This window comes from Acinonyx jubatus, chromosome B2 (assembly GCF_027475565.1).
Source record: "Acinonyx jubatus isolate Ajub_Pintada_27869175 chromosome B2, VMU_Ajub_asm_v1.0, whole genome shotgun sequence".
Taxonomy (NCBI): domain Eukaryota; kingdom Metazoa; phylum Chordata; class Mammalia; order Carnivora; family Felidae; genus Acinonyx; species Acinonyx jubatus.
In genome coordinates this window covers 146,682,501-146,700,649 of record NC_069385.1, presented here as the reverse complement: position 1 = coordinate 146,700,649, position 18,149 = coordinate 146,682,501, and the positions used below count along the sequence as shown (strand labels likewise).

The window sequence follows — 18,149 nt, the reverse complement described above, 5'->3', positions numbered from 1 at the left end:
AAATAATCAAATAAATAAATACATAAACACACAGATGTCATTTCAGCCGCATGACGCACGGATGTGCTCCCGGCCGCTGGCTCCGCGAATACAGAACTGGGGGGGCTCCCGGCACGTGGCCTGGGCAGCCGGGGCTAACCCGTCCCCACCCACCTCTCTCCTCCTCGCCGCCCTCACCCCGTCCCCTCCGGCCCCGGTCGGGGAGGCGCTCCCTGGCACCTGTGCTGTTGACCAGGACGGTGGCTTCCGCGCGCGGCCTGGTCCCGGGACTCGCGGAGCAAAGCACCGCACCGCCACGCAGGCCCGCGGAGCTTTGAGCGCATCCAGGCAGCTTGGGAAATACTGCAGGTTCCCAACGCGGCAATTTTCTTTGCTGCCTCTCTCCGGTGCGACCGGGCGGTCCAGCCGCCCCCGCTCCTTCGGCGACCCTCGGTCCAGTGGGTTCGTCGAAGGGGCGGGTTACAGGTGCGGCCAGTCCGGGATCTGCGGGCGCGAACGCGCGCGCTGCGGTGATCTGCGCATCGGGAGGGGGCTGTCGGAAGAAGAGGGGACACCTCAGCTGTTCCCACTGGGCCACGACGTGATGCGCGGCGACCCGGACAGCGGGGGTCCAGCCCCGACCTGCAGGCGGAGCCCGCACACGTGGAGGTCAGGGGCCCCAGGGCCCTGCACGCGCGCGCACGCGGGGGTGGTCAGTCCCCAGCTCCACCCCCACGTCCGGGCCGCACCCGGAAAGCACAAAACGAGCTCCGAGGCTTGCAGGGCAAAACCCGACCTCCCAACCCAGCGTCTGCGAAAGTGCAAACCGGACAGGACGAGAGTGTTGGACGCGAGCGGGAGGCTAAGCCGGGTGGAAAGTTCTCAGCGCCAGAGGAGATGGGTCGTCCTATTTCCTGAGGGTCATTCCTGCGTGTCTGCTTACAAGATGAAATTCTTTTCTGACCGTGGAGTATCCGAGATGGGCACGAAGCACACGTCAGTTGGGAAGATGGGATCCGGGAATCCGGAGATCTAACTAAGCACGCCTTAGGCTACTTTAATTAGATACTTAAACCCACACGCTGTGCTTCGCAGAGAATGCTAAAGTTTTCAAATGAAAGGAAGTCTTTCCGGGTGGACAGCGGTAGAAATAGATTTGTCGTTAGTTTGTGTCTGCCATCAACAGAATGCTCAGTTGCAAGGGCTCCTTCGCAGAAAATAAGATGCGTAGACTGCAGAGCAGTTAAATATTCCCAGCTGCTCGTGTGGCACATATCTGCAGCAAGCCCCCAAATTAGTGGTCTGTGGAATGAAATAGTCTTCCGGACCTTATCTTAATCCCTCTTGCCTCAGCAGTCTTAACACCCCATCTGAGAACGCGTTTTCAAGTAAATAATTTCATGCAGAGACGGTGCCTAAACATGATTTTCATTATACGTTAAAAAGTCCTCTAGGCCGCTTACCCATCGTGGGCTACGCGATGCACCCACGTTCTCCAAATACTTTGTGGGCCTTTCCCGTATATGTCACGTGAAATCCCAACAGCAAGGTGCGAGGAAAGACCCTGTGATGTTTGGCACAGCTGTGACGGTCTCCCCCTGTGTCTTCCGACCTGTGCTGTCCATCCTGGGCGAACTAGGGTCTCCTGGAAACCCATCTGTCTCAGACCACAGATTGTGAGTGAGAGCAGAGTTTGCTCCGGTCGGAGAATTCCCTCTCCTACGATTGCTGAGCCTGTGAATGGGGAGGGAGGCACTGGGCGGGGGCCAGGACGAAACCCCGTCATCCCTGTTCACAGGGAAGGATATTCTTTTTTTTTTTCCCCCCGGTGGCTCAGAAACTTGGTGTGCTGCTTCTAGACGGCTGTGATGACGGACTGAATGACAACGGGCATCTTTGAGATACACAGACTTTACAGCCACCCCTGCTCATGTCCCCGTTATCCACGATGGGTGATCCACCCTCCCGGACCTGAGCTCTGGAAAGGCTGATGCCGTTGGTCGCGCGCATGGTCATCCTCAGCCGTTTCCGACAGCAGACGTTCGGGCTACCTTCCCTGACCCCTGATCCCCACACCCTCAGTAAACATCTTGGGTGCTGGATCGCTCGCCCCGGCTCACCCCTCCACAGCCAGTCAGCAGAATTGCACGCCGTCTAGCCGCCCTCATAGCTAGTGGAATGTTAACTCCTAATGCGAGCGTGTGGTAGGTGGGCGGCTGGCCACCGGGCCAAGGTGTGCTGGCAGTGAGTGTGACAGAGGCCTGGTGTGGGGGGCATGGGCACACACCGAGTTTTGCAACCATTTCCTGGCTGAGGCCAGGCGTCTTCCTCACAGATTAAAGACTGCGCCCCTAGTAAATCCAGAACCAATCGAGGCTGGTGAGTCGGAGCTTGCCCATGGTGCACTCTCCCGCCGCTGACCTGCGAGGACACGTGGGGTCACGCAATCCTGGGAACAGAAGGGCCTTTGCGGGGGCGCGAGCAAGTAACAGATGGCATCCGATTTTCAGATTCCAAGGCAAAGATGTCCTCCAGCCCTTGTCTGGGACACTCGTGTGGCGATCGACGCCCAGGGCTCCTGCCTCTGCGCTGCCTTTGTGTTCTCACAGGGTCGTGTTCTCCCTGCGAGCGCAGCACCCGGGACACGCGTTTCGGCTGATTTAAGCTTGATAACGCTTGAATCGGTCATCCGTTTTGCAGGACACTGTCCCACGGAACGAGCCCCACCTGAAGAAGAACGTTTTGTGCGCAAAAGCAGAATATTGAATATCGAATTCTTTCCGGCCTCATCCGAAGAGCGAAACATCACCAAGCCACTACGATGACATCTGGGGAGTTCCTGCAAAAAGCGTTTGTGATGTGATATTCGACGAAATTCGTGACATAGAAAACTGTGAGACAGAGAAAAGCGGCACCCGTCATGGGGAGGTGACCAGGAGTCACCGGTCGGGCCTGGGCGCTCTCCTGCTGCGCACAGACAGCTTGGCCGAACACAGGTGCCAGATGGGGGGCCACTCAGTGACCTTGACGGAGCAAGATGAAAATAAGATCACTCTGTAGTCGTGTCTGAGCGCACGCATACACAAAAGAAAAACAGAAACAAAAATATTGTGAAGCCACAAAAATGACCCCAAGTCGCCCCAACTTGTCCAATATGAGTAACCACAGCTTCTTCAGTAATCATAGTTTCCGCTTTGCTCTACTCTCCCTTCGGGACGGGATGTTTCAAGCTATCCAGTCACAGAATCGCTCCCTGCTTCCGGACAGCATCCAATCCAGAAAAGCCCTCCTCTTGAAATCCTCCCCCAAATCACCTCACGCAAGACTCAACCCTGTAGGAACTTGAACTTTCTAATAGGCTCTTCCTAGTGAGATGCACCCACTGCTCCCCATGGTGCGTGGTCTGTGGTTCTTACCACAGGAGTCATAACCCAACTTTTCAACTGCTTACGTATTCCTGCTGGGTTTTGTCTGCATTTAAGTTCTGGGGAACTTCAACTATTCACTTTTTTTTTTTTTTTTTTTTGCATTCAAAGTACTGGGGGAGGGGGCCAAGCTCTCTCTCTCTCTTAAGCTCACCCCATCTCATATCTCAAGAGTGCACTTTTCACTTTAATAAACTTTTCCCCTTGTGTTACAGAGAAAGAAAGAAAGAAAAGAAAGAAGAAAGAAAGAAAGAAAGAAAGAAAGAAAGAAAGAAAGAAAGAAAGAAAAAGAAATAAAGGGAAGGACTGGGGTTGGGGGTGAGGGAAAGAAGTCATACCCAAGTCCTGCTGGTTTCTGGGAGGTAAGCTTGTGGGTTGTTTTCTCCACCCCCCTCACCCCATGTGAGACAGCCATCACAGATTTTCTTTTTTTTCTTATTTATTTATTTTTAATACGAAATTTATTTTCAAATTGGTTTCCATACATCACAGATTTTCCAATCAAGGAAGAGAAACATCTATTTTTCTGGGCACCGAAAGAGGAACTCTAAGTATAGACTCGAGGACTTTGGTGTTGAATGTTCCCCAGCAGTTTTCAGTTCAATCATCTGTCTTTTCCAATGCGGGTCACTATTTCTGAGTTTGTTCTTGACTAATTGAATTCCTGGGGGCCTCTCTACCTCTCTGACCTGCTGATTTAATTAGACCTTAAGAATTATTTTGCGTGCATACTTTGGTGAAGGACTCTTTGGGGGTTATTATATTAATAACAAAAAATTGAGACTTTATTTTTTTTAAGTTTTTTTTAAATGTTTTTATTTATTTTTGAGACAGAGAGAGACAGAGCATGAGCAGGGGAGGGGCAGAGAGAGAGGGAGACACGGAATCTGAAAGCAGGCTCCAGGCTCTGAGCTGTCAGCACAGAGCCCGACGCGGGGCTCGAACTCACAGAGTGTGAGATCATGACCTGAGCTGAAATCGGACGCTTAACCGACCGAGCCACCCAGGCGCCCCTAAAAAATTGAGACTTTAAAAAATGTTTTAGGAAAGTTCAAGACAACGGTCTGCCGCCCCCGCCCCCCAATATTCTTATGGGGAGACGCAGAAAATAAAGATGGAAAATATGTCTCACAGTCTTTTAAAGCAAATAGCTGGGAATTTTCCCAAGATTGCCAGTGATGCGTGCTTACTTACCATGACCATATGCCTTCTGGTTATTAGCGACAGCACAGTTTATCTTTTCTGGATATAAATAGAAGGAAAATATTTTATCTTTGATTAGATCTAGCCCTCTCCATTCCCAGTGGCATCTGAATTGAACTCTATTTAAAGAACACGTTGTTACTTCTGATTAAATACAGTGTATTAAATCCAAGCTCAGCTTTCTCAAGACGCATCAAATCCTTCAGCTGTCGCCTCTTACCCATTGGTCATAAAATGGGGACCGATCTACCTGGCACCCACACTCAAGCATTTTGTTCTGAATCGTCCCTGTGGAGCATCTGGAAATCCTGCGGAAGGAAGCAGTGCGTTGCAAAAGTGAACAGGAGAGCAGGAAACTGTCGTGTTGGTTACATTTTGCACTGGCAAAAACCAAACCACACCAGCTAATCCATTTCTTCAGAAAGCAGCCAGGATCTCAGGGGAAATGAAACTCCTGGACCGTCTATACCTATAGGTTTCTTCTAATCCGCGTGGAAAGTGACAGCGCATTGGTATTTGCCAAGCACCTTCCCGAAAGCCGCGAGATGAGTATGTTAGGTGTCAGCCTCGGAGCTTGGGGACCCCGAGTGAGGGGACCCAGGGCGGTTTTCAGCGTCGCGTCTCTCTCCCTCTGCACCTTGCCCAGCTTCCTAAACACGCTTTTGTCTACACGGGCATCCTACCTGTAAACCTACCACGTTTCCTCCTAGAATTCGAAGAAGCACGGCTCGTGCCTGTAGTCGTGGCCGAGTGGTTAAGGCGATGGACTAGAAATCCATTGGGGTCTCCCCGCGCAGGTTCGAATCCTGCCGACTACGAGTGAGCTTTTGCCCCGCGATTCGCGGAGAGGCCGCCCTCACCGTTCTCCCCAGTCTGATCCCACCTGCAGGGGGTGCGCGTTCGTGGCGCGGACGCGTCTCGGGCCTGGCGAAAACCCACCGCCTCCGCCCTCCCCAAGTGCCGCCCAGAAAAAACCGGAGTCGGTACGCTCGTTGCCGCAGAAAGTTCGCGCCAACAGGCCTGTGGCCGGCGACGTGCAAAAGCCAAGGGTACTTTCGAATTTTCTCTCCCCCGAACTCTGCTCCAGGTAAGCTATTTCCCAAAGAGACCACTGGGTGAAGGATATTTAGTCTGCCACAAGAGGCTATTTTTATGATACTTTAAAAATTTTATTGAAGAGTAAAATGGACTTTTTGAAAGCATATGCACATGTTTGTGTAATCAGCTACCGTAATCAGGATCCAGGCGGTTTTATCAATCCAGAAACTGCCTTGTGTTCCCCTTTCTAGACACCTCCCAGCCCCGCAGGCAACAGCCCGTACCCACGTACGTTTTCTGTCCCTGTAGTTTGGCCTTTCTGAGAATGTGATAGAAATTGAACATGATTTTTATACGGGTGGAAATGCAAAATGGCAGTTTCTTATAAAATAAAACAGGAAAATGCTGTATGATTCGTCCACTGCACTCTCATTCCCGGAGAGATGGAAACTTGTGTTTGCACAAAAGCCTATAGATGAAGGACCACAGGGGTCTTCTTTGCAACAGCCGAAAACTGAACACCACCAAAGTGTCCTTCAGCAGGTGTGTGACGACACAAAGTGTGTCGATCGGAACTCTAGGCAGGAAAGAGTGGAGGGCACTAGTGACGAATCAACAGTTTGGAAGCGGTTCAGGGGGGCACTAGGCTCAGTGAAGAAGTAATCCTGATGGGTCGCCCAGTGCATGATTCCAACTACGTGACTCTACCGAGTGACAAAATTGTAGAGATTAGAACAGAGTAGCGGTTGCCAGAGGTTTCCGGATGGTGGGAACAGGGTGTGAGCATGATTGGAAGGGGCGGGTGGAGATGATCCCAGCGATGTTCTGTGGTGTATCTGGTGCAGGAATGCGCACAGTATGTGCGCACAGTATTTTGAGATTGGCTGCTTTCACCAGAGACAGGATTACATACAAACACTGAGCCAATATTAATCTCCTGCTTTTAATATGGTACTTTGATTATGTCACAAGTAACCCATCAGGGAAATGGGTGAAGGAACCATGGGGTACATGGAACCTCTCTGTACTATATTTGCAACTTGCTATGTATCTGTAACCATTAAAAACAGAAGCTTTTTTAAGTTAAAAACATGAACAGGGACTGTATTTTGTCAAACACTTTCTACACGTGTATTTTGATGACTGTATAATTATTCTTTTACTTATTAATATTATCGATGCAAAAGATTTACTTTTCTAGATTGCGTTTTGAATGTTAAATCAGATTGCATTTCTGAAATAAATCACACAATACAAAATTGAAACTCTGTGAGGTAATACGTACATATCAACCACGTACATATCAAATTATTCTGCCTTGTGCCTTAAACTTACACAGCGTTAGGTGTCAGTTAGATCTCAACGAGGCTGAAAAAAGTTGAAAATACAATGGCCATGTGACCCAGCAACTGTACTTCTGTGTATGCACCCAAAAGAATCGAAAGCATAGTCTCGAACAGATATTTGTACACTCATTGTTCACAACAGTCAAAAGGTAGAAACAGCTCAAGTGTCCATCAGTGGGCGAGTGCTTAAACAAAATGGGGTCTATGCATGTGATGGGGTATTATGCAGCCTGAGAAAGGAATGACATTCTGATGCATTCGTCAACACGGGTGGAGCTTGGAGACACCGTGCTGAGTGAAATGTGCCACAAAAGGACAAATGCTGATTCCACTTCCATGAGATACCTAGAGTGAACGCATATAGACAGAAAGTGATGCGGTGGTTTCCAGGGGGATATAGGGAAGTATTGACTAGTGGGTACAGAATTTCAGCTTGAGAAGGTGCATAAAGTTCAGGAGAGACGTGGGAAGGGCTGCAGGACAAGGTGAACGTGCGTGATGCTACTGAACTGTGCACTGAGAAATGGTAAAACGGTCAGTTTTTATGTTGTGTGTATTTTATCACAAGAAAAATATCAAAAAAAGAAAAAAAAACGATTACCACTTTTGTTGGCTTTGTTGAGTGTCCCCATTTTGTACTTACTTTCTATTGCATTGTCTGCTCTTTGCTTCATTATTTCCTTCCCTGAAGCTTCTTTGGAAAGAAATTAGTGGTTGATTCCCAGTTTCATGTGCTGAACGCTTAAATCATTACCTTTAAGTGTTTATTTTATTTATACATATGTACACAAGGGGGTCCCTCTATATACCCTTCTAGCTGCACAGTATGTGTTCAGATATGCACTATTTTTATCATTTATTTCAAAATAGTTCCTAATTTCATTTGGGATCTATCCTTTGAACCATAGGTTATTTAGAAGCACATTTCGTATTTTGTAAACAAATATAATTTTTCATTTTCAGGTTTTGATTTCTGGTATAATTTTCTTGCCGTGTTATGGTTTTGGAGCCTTGCTTTGTGGCCTGGTAAAATGTCAAATTTGAGATCATTTCGTCTGTGTCTGAAAATGTTTGAGTCCTGGAGTTGATGTGTGCCCTGTTCTCTCTATATTGTATGTTATATGAATAACAGTATTATGAATTATGGTTACTTTTTCTGTTTACGTTTTCTATTAGCTTTTCAGAGAGGTGTATTGTGTGAAAATACCCCACTATGATTGTGGCTGTATCGGTGTCTCTTTTTACTTCCGTCACTACCTGGAATTTTTTCTCCATTTCTCAATCTTCCAGAAGCAAGACCTCTGGATAAAGCATGGCTAATGAAATAGCTATGACTTGGAAATACAAGGCATTACCTCCAAGTGCAACAAGGAAAGCCTAGGGGGAAAAAAAATGTGTTCCTACAAGCTTCAGCATATCTATTGAGACTTAGAAGACACTTTATTAGAGACACTTTTACATGTTTCCTTTGCCAAAAGAAATGAGGAAAATGTAATTCAGATATAACTGTTCTCATGGGAAACTCAAGATAAAGGTTGAGCAGAAGCTGCGGGAGAGATTCTGATCTTCCTCTGCTTAGAAAGGAACCTGGTCCTCTCCCCAGGGCCTGACCCAGATTTGTGTAACTCTGGTCTCCTACATCAGCTTGGTCAGGAAGCCACATCCCATAACCGCCCTGAGACGAGGGAGACAATCAGAGCCAGTTTGACGAGCTTTTTAGCTCCAGGCCTGGGTGCACCTTGGGCTCCTAATTTGCAGTTTCGAGGTTAATGAATCATGCAGCCTGAACTTGAAGAGGCTGTTTCTCTAGGAGCTTTATGTTTGATTTTACTGGAGTGATTTCATTTCTTAAGAGTTACCGTTGGGCTCTATGAGATGCAGGAAAAACCTAGACGCGGGGGGTGGGGGGGTCTTAGTTTTGGGCACAGACTGGGCTAATTTTGTGAACTCGCTGGGTGGTCTGTGGTCTGCACTCGCGGGGTGCTGGTGTCCAGGTTCCTCTGTGTGTGACGGGCTGATACTTCCATTCCTTATGCCATGGGGTGCTTCACCCACAAAGGTTCTGGAAGTCTCCCTGGTAATTTCACAGTCCATTACAAAGAGACGGAAGAAATTGCCAGCTTCATTTTCTTGTTTTCAGACATGCACGAAATGCCTCTCGATGGCCACGAGGCCCAGCGCCTTCTTTCTGACCGGTGGAAGCATCTCCCCTGAGCGGGCTCAGCACCTCTTTCCGTCATGACAATGGGAGCTCCTGGGCTCGCTGGCTTTGCCCTTGTTGGGTTTTCCTGTTCACACCCCGGTGCGTGTACGTGCCTCTGAAAATGAACAGCACGGAGGCTCGTTTGAGCCAAAATTCTAAGTCCGTTGTGGAACTTAGTCTTTATTTTCCCTTTTTTGTTTTACCGTCTTGTGGCTGCCAAAGACAAACCGTTCTGCTTTTATAATCGGGACCCATGCGCTGAACTCTTATTGTGCACTTTCTCTATGGACGGTCAGTCTGCACAGTAGGTTATCAATTCTTGTGCAAACCAGTATTTTCCATTTTTGTTTGTATTTGAGCTTCCCATCTTGTCCGAGCCGTTACACTGCCAGCTACAGGTGCTTCTCCACTTGATCCCCGGTTACGGAACATCCTTCCCAGCAGAGAGCCCCTGTCTTATTCACCTCTACACCTCCAGCGCCTGACCTTCCAGAGTCCAATAAAACTGTTGAATGGTCTTGGGAAGAGGTGCTGATGACTTTTTTTCTACAATAAGAACTTTAAAAACCGTATCTTTCTGTTTCAATCCTTTGATTTGGTCCTGTTCTAATGTCTTCTTTTCCCCGTTCTTCACTCCTGCTTTTCGGATATATACATATATAGGCCCCGGACCAAGAAGTGACTCTCCAGGGGCCGTGGGCTAACCCCCAAGCCTGAGAGGGAGGAGAGGTTTCGCTCTGCATTTTGCAAGCTTAGCTCTACATTTCCTTTAAGATTATTTTCTGTGGCGATGTTTCTGCACGTGCTCCTGTGAGCTGCAGGGTGACACCTTCCTCCCGCGCGGGAGATGGCCGCAGACGTGTGGGTGAGCAGGACCCAGATTCCGGAACCGGTCCTAGTTCTCTAAGGGCTTTGCGCGGAACTGGTGTTTGCACGGAGTTGGCGTTTTGCAAGCTCCTTGAGTTTGGTTGGTCTTGCATCACAGACCAATGGAAGGAGAGGCGGGCCGCCCTTCCGACCTCGCTCGCCCCTGCTAGCAGGGGAGGCGCGTGCCGCAGCCTCCGCGTGGCGAGTGCCAGGGGCGGGGGGTGTCCGGGGTGCGCGGCACGGAGACCCGGGTGCTGGCCTCGGACACAGTCCTGAGCGCGGACAGGTTTCACCCGGATAGTCACCGCGCCGCCGGGCCCAGGCCGCTTCTCTCCGATGAGAAGTCGTTCTGCGGCCTCGGACGCGCGGGGCAGGCGGCCGGCACCCCCCCCCCCGGGGTCCCGCGCCCTCACCCCAGGGTCCCGCACCCCCGGGGTCCCGCCCGCACAAATTCCGCGCCCAGAAGCCTGTTCTTTAGCCGAAGAGGAGCGCGGGACCCGAGAGAGGGTCTGTGCGGAGCAGCGGGAAAGAACGTCGTGGATAGAGTTCGGCAGCCTTCGCGGGCACGCTCCTCTCGGGTCAGGCGGCGGGTGTAGACAGTGACTTGGCGGGTGTAGACGGTGACTTGCCGCGTGGCCCACGCGCTCCTTGCCGACGGCTGCAGGTGGCCGAGGTGCGCTCAAGCCCACCTGCTCCTTTTTCTCGCCAACACGCTCCTCCCGCGGGTTTTCTCCCGTGAACGTGCCAGAAACGGACACATGGGTTTGTCTTCCTGGAGGCGGGAGACGCGATGATCAACAATCTGCGAGGAGAAAACACCGCGGGGCCGGGAGGCGAGACGCCAAGCCTGTGCCCCGTGTGTCCGGGGACTAAGCGGGCCGCTTCCCGGGGACCGTCGCCGCGTACAGTGACTGTGACGTCCGCCCAGCCCCGCTGCGGATCGGGTGCTCCCTCTTCCTCCCGAAGCCGGCAGGGTGAGGACCTCTGGGGGCTGGGGTGGGGAGGGGCACTCTATGGCCGTCTAGGTGGCGGAACATAAAATAAGACAAAAATGAAATCTCCTGGGGTTTGTTTTTAAGAGTGTCATGCGCGAGCGTGGACGAAGAATCGTGACTCATAAACTCGACTAAACGCTCAGTGGAGTCGCTCAAACTCTTCATAGACGATTACGGGGACTGGCACCCTGTGTGGGGTTCCATGGTGTAATGGTTAGCACTCTGGACTCTGAATCCAGCGATCCGAGTTCAAGTCTCGGTGGAACCTGCGAATCTCTTGGTCTCGCTTTGTTTTTTTCCTGGAAAGTGCTGTTCACCTCAATGACCCCGACAAGTTTTGCCCTGGGTACCCCCTGTGAGTCCCTGCAAGTCCGCACACGCCTGCATCTGGGCCAGGACGAAGGAACAGAATTTCCTTCTGGCTTAATGGGGTTTCTTTTTAAGGAGGGAAAGAACCATGAGACGGAAACGCAGGAGGGAAACAGCAAAGCCCCTGTACTCTGCCGTGACCGGGAAACAACTCTAAATACAAAGCAAGAATCGACTCACATAACATTTATTTTCTGTGCACATTAAAAAGAATGTTTGCACTTGCTAAATATTTCAAACAGGGGAAATAAATAATTCTAATGGTCCTCCTCCCCTCTCCCTATGGCCACTGAGCCCAGTTTGTGTATACAATACACACACACACACACACACACACACACACGCAGAAACCAAAGGTGGAAAATCTGAAATTAGGGGACTCTAAGTAAGGGGTGCCTAAGACTCATTATCACATCGTAAAGATATCTACAGATTCAACATATTTCGAGGTAGAACTTGAGGGGAAATCCATAGTAATAATCTCACTGGGCCTTCATCGGGCCATTGTGCCGCCCCCAGAACGCCACACTTCCCTCTTTCTCATCCAGCACGGCTAACTCCTGCTCTACAGCTGTTTCTTTACGAATTGCATTATTTGTACAAGTTTCCTTCTTTCATTTGCTCTTGTGCTGTTGTGTGTAGGCCTTCTTCTTCTTCTTCTTCTTCTTCTTCTTCTTCTTCTTCACTTCTGGTTGGGCGTCTGTGTTACATGCAGTGAGGTTGTTTTCATTCTGGATTGGAAATCTGCAGACGTTCCGCTACGGGCTGGAAGATCCCAGGCCAGCAAATAGTCTCATCACGACACCAGGCGGGTAGGAGATGGTTAGGCAATGGTCTCCCCCTCACAACCAACACCTATCACTAACTCCAAATGTGCTCGCCCTGCAAATTCTGTCCCCGTAGCCGGGTCTCGTTCACGGCCTGCTTCTTCTCCCGTTGTCGCTTTGTGCAAACTGTTTATCCAAACGTGCATATCTAGATTGCCCTTCATAATAAATGAGTTCTGTGAAGTCTCTGCCACCACGAGTAAACACACACCCTCATTCAAAATTAGAGATCTTTGGTTTTCTCTCTCACGGTGTGTCACTGACTGTGGGATACGCACAATCCCGAGTGTTTTGCTAGGTCTGTGCTGGGGAAACACCAGTTATGGCTTTGCCGCAGCCCCTCGCCCTTCAGAGTATGCGGGATCTACTCTTCATACACTCCGTCACCCATGGATACGGACTGCTCTTAGTGTGGTCAACACTGAAGTTTGCTTTATTCTTTCTTACCTTCCTAGGCACACAAATTTTCTTGTTCAGACAAACATGCAAAAAGTGTCTCTACCCTGCAAAAGTAAAACTCTAAGTCTTTCTTGTAAATATTTTGCCATCAGAAAATGGTCCACATGAATCAGAATCAGAAAACTTAAAGAGGATACGATCAACAGATATTTCCTCTACACCAAAAACTGACAGCCGTGGTTGACTCAAACCTGTAGCCATACGGATTCGCCTGATTGTTACAGAAGAGGGGAGGAAAGATTGTGGAAACTCTTTTCCTTTCTGTTGTTTCTTATTAAGTGTGAGAAGACTCAGACTAATTGAAGAAGAAGGGAGGCACGCATAAAGTAGATGAATATATGTCCAGAGAAAGTAGAAATTCAGTTTACCACAGTTGATATCAACCAGTCATTATATATGTATATATATTTAAATATGTATATATATGTTTTATTTTTGAGAGAGTTTAACACGGGGGGGGGTGCAGAAGGAGAGAGAGAGAGAATCCCAAGCAGGCCTCCTGTCCATCTCAGAGCCTGTTCCAAGGCTCCATGCGCCTTGGGTTTGGTGGGGGTTAGGGGGACAATCGCACAGTTATGAGATCATGACCGGAGTCAAATCAAGAGCTAGTTGTTCAACCAACTGAGCCACCCAGGTGCCCCCATCAGTCATTATATACTGAGGATGATGTTTTCAAGTGAAATCAGGGCCATTTTTGTGATGCCCTCCCACCTACGATGATACCCTTGTGATACCTGTTTCCTGGGACGTTCTGTGACGTCATTTTACTGTCTGAAAACTAAGCCCTTGCAGGTCAAGGTTTAGGGCTGGTACAGGGATTTCTAGTACACCGATGGTCTGAAGTGGAATTAATCATGCCAGTGACCTCTGATCACCTCAAAGTTTGTTCATCTCACTGAAGGTGGCCCCATTCGAAATTGTTCTAATGTCCCTCATTACCCACGTTAGATGCTAACTATGGTAAGATGGGCTCAAAGACTTTGGTCAAAGTCCATATTCCCCAATCCTATCCCCCAAGAACTTTGATATGTTGAATTTCAACTTTGAAATTAAGAGGCAAACAAGAATTTCATCACAAGAGAAGTGTTGGATAGAGAAAGAAAGGAGAATAAAGTATCTTGTGACATCCAGAAGCTGACCCGGCACTCGGGCCAGGCCACGTCATTCTCCTATTGAACATAATCGCCCAGAATACCGACATCAGACATGCCTCCTCCGAGACCATGATAGAATGAGTCAGACAGCTGACGGCCCAACTTTGTCTAAGGTCACTGTGCCACACACACAATACCAAACCTCTTCCTCATGCAAACAAGTGACTGTCACCTCTGACCAGTTACAGCTTTATCTTCTCTCCCATCTGCCTCCTTCTCACAAGATCAACTGCGATACCCAGTGACGGAATAGCGCCTGCTTTCTGACAGTTTCTAATCCAGAGCAGAACCCTGCTACTCGGGAGCCTCCCCCAAAGCACCCGGCCAAAGCCCAAATCCTAGAAAAATTCTTTCCAGCATCCTTTCCCACGAGACACCTCCTGATCCCTCTGGGGGGAGTTTTCCCTCCCTGCCACGGATGATCGGCCCAGCGTGCCCCACTACAGGTATGTTCCTGGGTCAGGCGGGAGGGTATAGACGCTATCCACGTAACGTCAAAGAGTTGCAATTTGTTTTTGGATTTCCAAGCAGGCATTTAACTTAATTACGTTCCACAGTTCAAAGCACATTACCGTTGTTGGTCTATATACAGCTCTTTTTTTTTTTTTTTTTTTTTAGCTGGATAGATTGATATTTCCCTTTCACACTACAATATTCTATGCCTTCTGACTCCAGGAGCAATTATTTTGCTAGGTGCCCTGTGACATTTCCCCCCTCACCCCCACCCCCAGACTCTGCAACTTTTTGTCTGAATGTTTGTAGTTCTGTTTGCATGTGTTGTTTTGTTATTTTATACGAACAGTGAAGTGCTCCACACGTGTTGTTTACATTTACTGTGTAACTTCCTCTCACTGTCTCGGACCTCAGTGTGCGTCCACTCAGTCGTATCGACGCACCAAGTCGCAGACAAACAGACTGATGAAAACTCCCACCCCTGTTAATGCCACTAAGCTGAACATAGTCATAGATACCTTCTACAGACTTGTGGGATATGTAGCATAAACACAAAGAAAAGTTGGATCCTGTGCTAAGTTTGTCTTTAATTACACGGTGACAGATTTGTGTCCAAAATAGCTCCATAATTTCCAACTGTCAGCTCACAGGCCTTGGATAGCCCTGCAATACTGTCGACATTTTGAAGTTTCTGTCATTCTAACTTTTAGCCATTATTTTTCATCCATTAAAGTTTATCTAATATAATATATATGTATATGTACATAAATGTGTCTCAAAGATTACAATGATTTGAAACACCTGTCAGATTTTCAGACAATCTCGGTTGTAAATTAGTCTCTGTAAAGACCATGTCTTAATTGATTGATTGTTTTATCTCCATAATGGTCTCCCTCGAATCTACTCTACAAAGTGAACTTTAAAAAAAAAATTTTTTTAATGTTTATTTATTATTGAGAGATAGTGAGAGACAGCATGAGCAGGGGTGAGGCAGAGAGAGAAGACACAAAATCAAAGCAGGCTCCAGGCTCTGAGCTCTGGGCTCAAACTCACGAACCATGAGATCATGACCAGAGCCAAAGCCGGATGCTCGACCAACTGAGCCACCCAGGCACCCCTATAAGGCTAACTTTAAAAGCATCTAATGTTTACAGTTTTACTCAAATGCGTTCCTGCAAAACAGATGTCAGTATTTTTGCGTATTTGATTTTATTTTCCGTATCATATTTTGCTATATGTCTCATTCTGCTCCTGAAGCTTCCACTTTTTTTTTTTTTCAGATTCATCCATATAGCTATGTGTGGATCTATGCCTGTTAAATGCTGCCTAATCCTTTTTGGTGGGAATACACATTCTTAAATGACCCAAAATATGTCTCAGCTGATGTAAAATCCTGGACTTACATTATGCTTCCCTGAGGATCTTGTCGGTGTTCCCCCCACTGTCTCACACTGTTGGGTGTCATTCTGGGGAAGGCTGCTTCCAGGATGATTCTTGCCCTTAGCAATAAGGTGATCTTTTTAGTGACTCCCTAAATAATCATTTATCTTCAAAGCCACATAACTTTCAGTCACCTTCCCCCCCCCCCCACGGCTCCATCCCCCACCGTGTCTTCTCACCCGCAAGTTCACTCCCATCTTTCTTCGGGACCTGAACTCATAAGCCTCTTAATCACTGTTTGTTTCTCCTAATCATCTGTGAAACCTGCCTAACACTTTCATCCCCTGAACGTGCAAGAGGAGAAGGGAGTGGGGACAGAAGAATCTGCTTTGGGGTCTCTCTCTGCAGCAGCATGGAAGCATTAATTCTAAGGAATATGTCGATCGGGGCTTTGCAGAGTTTAAAGGTCTCCCTCCCTCCAATATATGTGCCTTAATTCCAATTCCTCCGCATCTCTGGGGCCAAAACAGCTCTCGCCTTTCTCTCAAACCAGTCTTCGACTCTACATCCAAATCCTGTTGGTTGGAAAAGTCTGTCCCGGCATCAGGCTCTGGGGTTCAGGAGCGGAAAAGGTCTGCTGGGTGGAAAACTCTTTGCGCGCTGTGAAGAAATGCCCCGCTCAGATATAGGCGAACCCCCCCCACCACCACGTACTGAGGGGTGATGCTTCCGGCATCAGGGAAAACACGAGCACTGAACACTCAACGGGCAGCAATATTCCATCCCAGGCCAAATCCAGGATCTTAGGTCGCACCACTCTTGTGGCTGGAGAGGACAAGTCCAGAACAGTGAGCCGACTCAGCAGTGGAGGCAGGCGCGGGTCTGAACCCCCGGCAGGGGCGACGAACAGCTGCTGGGGTGTTGGGTGCGGGGCTCGCCCTCTGGCTTCCCAGTCCTGAGACCAGGATACAAACCTATTTTGTCTGGCGGGATCTCTGACGACCTGGTGTAAACATCGACAAATAAGACGCGCCAAGTCCTTGGAACGCCGGGGTGCAGTACGGGCCTGAAAAAGGGGACCTACTGTGATTTGGGGGCGCTAACAAATCTGCCCCTGAAGCTGCGAGCAACCTGAGCGTTTTAGGAGTGTCTCCTGAGGACCTTGTGAGCGCCCCGGCCCATCAACCCACCCAGAAGTCCGCGACCATACCGCCTCACTGTGCTGCCCTGAGCAGTTTCTTCATCGATTAAGTGGAAATAAAAATCTCACGGGGCTCCTGCTTCGCTCCTGTCTTCTTGGCACAAAGTGATCGGTAGCGAGCTACCAGAGTCACTACTTTTCAGGGATCCTAACTTCCCTAACTTGGCAAGTGGAGCCGAGCAGGGTGCCGCCCGCACTTGAGGAAGCAGCCCCCGCGGGTGGGGAATGGGGTGCATTACCTTCATCTGCGGGTGTGGGTACGCGGGAGAATAATCCAGACTGTTCCTGGTAAAACCGTAGTCGGCAGGATTCGAACCTGCGCGGGGAGACCCCAATGGATTTCAAGTCCATCGCCTTAACCACTCGGCCACGACTACCTGCTTGCCTGGGGTGAACCGAGAGTGGATGCGTGCCGCGCCCCAAGGAGTGGGGCCGGGCGACAGCCGGGAAGATCCGCGGGCCTTGCCCTCCGGAACAAAGGAGCCCGTCCACCGTGCAGGGCAAACCGAGAACCCGCGGCCTCGTGGCGGGTCAGAAAAAGGCTCCGGCACAAACCACTCAAATGTCTGAGGCCCGCAGCACCGGAGCCGACCCCCAGCGGCCGCCCTTCGCGGACACCGCGGTCACAGTGGTCACAGGGTGCTTGGGAGCCCAGGACGGAGCCCAGGAGGGAGCCCAGGAAGGAGTCCGGAAGGGAATCCAGGAGGGAGCCCAGGAGGGAGCCCAGGAGGGAGCCCAGGAGGGAGGACCTGATGCCCACTGAGCTTTGAGGAGCGCGGTCCTAGGGAAATGAACTTAACAAAGAGCGTGTACTGCACACAAACCTTTTCATTTCCCGTTGTGATAGGTTTAAAAAGGTATTAAAAATGGATGAAATGTTTAAATATTTTTGCTTCATCTGCCTAACAGATCAATAAAGGCCGCTAAACAGAAATTTGGGAGGTTTCTGTAATCGTCCTGGGAAAACGTTTATGACATAACACGTATTCACTGACAAGAGCAATGTGCAATTAACATGACCTCAGTGAGGCAACCTTTTCGCCAGTGAAACACTGAGAGGAAGGGAGGGACACTTCACGATGTTTCCGCTGCTGGCTTCCGGCTTGCAGAGTCAGGAGCAACCTTCTGTTTGCTTCCTGCAGCGCGAAGTGATCCAGTCTTACAAGTGAATAGCAGAGGGACGCATTGTATTGATTTGTTGGCTATTTATTGATATTACCCGAGAGTTGACATTTGCCTCAAAGGGTTCT

At 49.2% G+C, this 18,149-nt stretch overlaps 3 non-coding genes across 3 annotated transcripts; 2 read left to right on the top strand and 1 right to left on the bottom strand.

Annotated features, from left to right (window-relative positions):
• The first annotated feature begins 5,343 nt into the window (after positions 1-5,343).
• TRNAS-AGA (transfer RNA serine (anticodon AGA)) lies at positions 5,344-5,425 on the top strand. Its single transcript has one exon. It is a non-coding gene; the product is annotated as a tRNA-Ser (tRNA).
• A 5,827-nt stretch (positions 5,426-11,252) lies between these two features.
• Positions 11,253-11,324, top strand: TRNAQ-CUG (transfer RNA glutamine (anticodon CUG)). The gene has a single exon. It is a non-coding gene; the product is annotated as a tRNA-Gln (tRNA).
• Positions 11,325-17,194: 5,870 nt separating this feature from the next.
• TRNAS-UGA (transfer RNA serine (anticodon UGA)) lies at positions 17,195-17,276 on the bottom strand. Its single transcript has one exon. It is a non-coding gene; the product is annotated as a tRNA-Ser (tRNA).
• Positions 17,277-18,149: the final 873 nt, after the last annotated feature.